At 43.7% G+C, this 5,000-nt stretch overlaps 1 protein-coding gene across 4 annotated transcripts in view; it reads left to right on the forward strand.

Annotated features, from left to right (window-relative positions):
* LOC125043667 (mediator of DNA damage checkpoint protein 1-like) overlaps positions 1–647 on the forward strand; it is a 52,458-nt gene extending 51,811 nt beyond the window's left edge. For all 4 annotated transcript variants that reach the window (XM_047639927.1, XM_047639912.1, XM_047639905.1 and 1 more), the window contains one exon: positions 1–647. This exon is cut by the window's left edge and continues 1,516 nt beyond it. The gene's annotated coding sequence lies outside the window, so the exon portion shown is untranslated.
* The last annotated feature ends 4,353 nt before the right edge of the window (positions 648–5,000 follow it).

Below are 5,000 nucleotides of genomic sequence, written 5' to 3' on the forward strand. Positions count from 1 at the left end.
TGCTGATCTTTGTAAAAGAATCGGTTTATCATATGGATTTCTGTCCCAAGTGGAAAAAGCTTTCCAGCACACTTCCTCAGGGCAAATTTTTATGAGGATAATATTTTAAATCACACGGGCTGTTAATTCATGTAAAACATATTGTAATCACAGTCTTTAAAGTGTCACACAAGGACTCTGCTTTTACTTCAGTTTATCTACAGTACTCAACTTCAGTATCAGCCATTGTACATTTATCACAAGCTACAGTCTCACTGCAGTGCAGACTAAACCAAGGCTACGCTTCAATTGTGTAATGATGGGCAGTTCTGCTTTATAGTTCTCTGCCACAGCGTGTTATCTAAGCCACAAAAAGTCAGAATGTAAGCCTCCCTCTGGACTCACTACGAACAGTCCATCGTAGAAGTTCCTCAGCAAGAGCAGTTATTACATTATCTCATTAATAGAAAATCATAACATGCACACACTTACAAGCACATGCAGATACACATACACACATGGATAGACCTATGTATGCATACACACAAGTACACATACATGTACACATGCATGCATGCACATACATCATACATATACACACATATGCACAAGCATGCAGGTACTCACAGTGATACACACAAGCTCTCTCCCTCTCCCTCTCCCCTCCCCCCCCCCTCCCCCCTACACACACACACACACACACACACACACACACACACACACACACACACACACACACACACACACTCACTCACTCACGCACACACACTCACTCACGCACACACACACTCACGCACGCACGCACACACTCACGCACGCACACACTCACGCACGCACGCATGCACGCATGCACGCACTCACACACACACACACACACACACACACACACACACACACACACACACACACACACACACACACACACACACACACGCACGCACTCACACGCACTCACTCACACACACACGCACTCACTCACACACACACGCACTCACTCACACACACGCACTCACTCACACACACACGCACTCACACACACACGCACTCACACACACACGCACTCACACACACACGCACTCACACACACACGCACTCACGCACTCACGCACGCACGCACGCACGCACTCACTCACTCACGCACTCACTCACGCACTCACTCACTCACTCACTCACGCACTCACTCACTCACTCACTCACTCACTCACTCACTCACTCACTCACTCACTCACACACGCATTCACACACACACTCTCTCTCTCTCTCATTTATATCTTCCTCTCTCTTTCTCTCTCCTCTCCACATATCTCACACTCTTGCATAGATTATGAATAATAACCCAAACCTGTTTACATACAGTATGTACATATACATACACAAATAGCACATTTGTATACACATAGATGTATATATATTTTTTCTTTTCCTCCCTTCTCAGCCACATTTAGGTTCAGCATATTTTTTTTGTATACCTTGCCAAGGTGTCTGAAACAAGAAAACTTTTAAACCAAGAAAATGTAGTTTTGAGTCTACATTTTCTGTAGAACTTTGAAGTAATGAAAGAATCTCCAAAAATGTTTGTGGCTTTGATATATCCCTTTGCTCTCCCATTCACACTAGCACTTCTTGTATTTATGTTATGTACATATATTGTTGGGACAAATAATATTTTTATTTTCAGTTCTTACTTTTGTGTATTATGGGATATTCATGTTTCCTAATATGAAATTTTTTAGTGATATCTTTTACAAGAAATGTCCAATAGATGTTGTGAAAAAGTGATGGAAGCTCTATTTGAAATCATTATTCTTATTGTGGATATATATCTTTTTATTTTATTTTTTCATTGCCAATGATAGTGTGTTGTAGAGTTGATGTTTATGATACACCAGTAGACTAAGCATAAAGTATACAAGGTGTTCAGCATGGGAGTGAACCAAGCCCTGTACAGACTTGTTGCGTTCGTTTTTCCTTTTGGATAGTTGGTAGTGGCGCATTTTGGAGCTCTCTTACCATGCATGGTAGATGTGTAGCTACTGGTAGGCGTTAATACCAAGACTCAGTACCTGGCTCAACAATTCTCTGAACAGGGACTCGGGGCAACCCCGGTGGACAGAAAAGAAAGGCTCACTTAAATTTAAGACCCCATGTTGCAAATCCTAACAGTTGTACATTGATACAACAGTATTTTTGTGTACATATGCCTATGTCTTGTTGTACAAAGAATGGTAGCATTAAATGATTTGGATATGAATAAATCTTACCATGTCTCACTTTTTTCTTAATATATCCTGATGTTTTTAGTGGTCAAGCAAAGAAAGTGCTAGACATCAAAGGTCATATACCACTATAGGAAGGTATTGTAGTGAAAAGGACTCCGGACTCTCCTCAGATCACGGCTCTGAACATTGCTACTACACGCCCTCGTCAATACGAGCTGTCAACTTGACCCATCCCGAATCATCTACCCAGGTTATAACTCAGCCTTCAAAAGATATCCTTTCCTCACTCCCAGTATCCTCCAACCCACCACCAGCACAATCGTCTTCATTTTTAACCTCTACTCTTATTACAACTCTTCAACCCTGTTGCCCTCATCCCCACAGTACTATCTCATTCCACACCACTCCTTCCTCCAACCGTTGATCCAATTGTTCCCAGTTACATCCGAGTCTCAAGCTCATGCACTACCTTCCCTGGCTGACCTCACTGGCAACCCTTTTCCTGCCCAACCCCACTCCTCCCCTAATATGAGTATTGGAACTGTTGCCGGCTGATTGCCCTATCTATGACAAAGATTGGTCAGACTACCCTCTCTGTGCCCAACCTGGTCATGACCGTTCAAATTGCCCTGTACAATCACGTATTACCCTTTCTGTGCCCAACCTGGTCATGACCGTTCAAATTGCCCTGTACAATCACTTATTACCCTTTCTGTGCCCAACCTGGTCATGACCGTTCAAATTGCCCTGTACAATCACGTATTACCCTTTCTGTGCCCAACCTGGTCATGACCGTTCAAACTGCCCTGTACAATCACGTATATGTGCTAACTGCAGTGGTTCCCATAGTGTATTTTACAGGGGCTGCCCTGTATAGTTGAGTGAGGTAGCACTTCTCAGATACAAACTTGGCTTCACTCTACGAGTGGCCAGATAGGAAGCATGCCTACGATTTTTTTCAGCGACTCCCTACTCCAGTAACACCCTTTACTCCTATCCCCTCTACCTAAGTAGTCTCTGCATCTTCCTCAGTACCACTTCCCACTACTCAACTCCCTATCTCTATTGCCCCTATCTCCCAGTCAAATCCTTTTCCATTCTAAATCCAGATACTCCTATCCACAACTCCCCCTATGTCTCTGCCTGTTCCTCGACGTATCTATTGCACCAGACAATTCAGACGTTCCCCCCACTTATTCTCCAAACACATCCTTTCCCCATCTACATCCTTTACTCCTCAGATACCCATCTTCTCTTCACCTCATTATAAAAAATCCTTTGTTTCCCAAACCTCCCCACCCAAAGCCCCTCCAGAAACCTCTGAAGACATTAGAAACTTCCTAAGTAAGACTCAAGAGAAAGTTCCTCTCTCATCCATCCTTCAATTTTTCTGCCCCCATTCCGGCTACATTCAGAGTAACTGCAAACATCCATCCATCCTCCACCTCATGTTCCCCCTACCCCTCTTCCCCCTTACTCCCTCTCAACATACCCTTCCCTCTCCTCCACCCACACCAAAACCCCCTCCTTCCCTACTACCCCTACCATTTCTTCCTGGATGCACATGTGAATTGCTCTTGTCAAAATGCCCTTCCTCAGAATATACCTTCCCTGATGAACTTCTTGATACCACACCTTCCCCTGATCCCGCCTCCCATGAACCTCCTGATACTATACCTTCACCCCCTTCCTCTGATCCCCTACCTCACTCCCCAGGTACTCCTACTTCTCAGACATCCACCCCTTATCGCCCATCGCTTGACCCACATTGACTCTTCTACAGTGGGACATCCGAGGTTTTCGTTCTCACAGACCTGATCTTCATCATCTCACGTCTTTCTATAATCCATCCATTATATGTCTCCAAGAAACCCTCCAAACACATCCTCCCGTACCTTTTCCAAGTTATCATTTTACATAATCCCCTCACTCTATCTCATCTATACTCGTCCATCAAAAAACCATACACTATAAATCCGTTCCGAACCACTGTTCTTTGCACAATTATAAGCATCGTTCTTTGCCGTTGGATCACAGTTGTTTCAGTTTACTTTTCTCCTCTTCACATTGCCTTTATGCCTTTGAAACTTTTAATTTCTGAATTTCAGCCACCATTCCTTATAGTTGGTGATTTCAACGGTCACCACACTCTTTGGGGAGACACTACCAATACTTCCTGATACCGTTCCCTTGAACAGTTTCTAACACTGACCTTGTCCTCCTCAACTCGATTGCCCCACCCACTTCAACATGCACGTTCAAACCTTTTCACGCCTTGGTCTTTCTCTTTGCTCTCCTTCCCTTCATCTCGACTTTTATTGGTCATTTCTGGATCACCTTCCATATAGTGATCACTTCCCTATTCTCCTTTCTCCCGCTCCCCAATCCTCCATGCTGGTGCTTTGATAGAGCAGACTGGCGTACTTTTACTTCTCTCTCTCTATTCTCCCTCTTCCTCCATCTTCCTTCTATTCCACAACAGACATGCTTTCCTATTTCAAAACATATCCTGAGTGCTACATTCATAGCCATACCCGAATTTTCTGGTCATGGTGGACAACCGAATGCTCCAAAGCGCTTCAATTGAAGTGTGCGACATGGAGCAGTTATTGCTACAAGCAAAATCCACCCAGCTAAACATGAACCTTTATAAATTTTAACGTCGCACAATCTGAACTCAATTAAAACCAACTGGCAAAATTACATCTCTCCAATTACCTCCTCTACATCTATTTCTACTTTAAGGCATAGAATCCATAAACTATCAGGGAAACTCATCCTACCCCAGTTCTCCACATTCAT

Source organism: Penaeus chinensis, chromosome 3, assembly GCF_019202785.1.
Source record: "Penaeus chinensis breed Huanghai No. 1 chromosome 3, ASM1920278v2, whole genome shotgun sequence".
NCBI classification, from domain to species: Eukaryota; Metazoa; Arthropoda; class Malacostraca; order Decapoda; family Penaeidae; genus Penaeus; species Penaeus chinensis.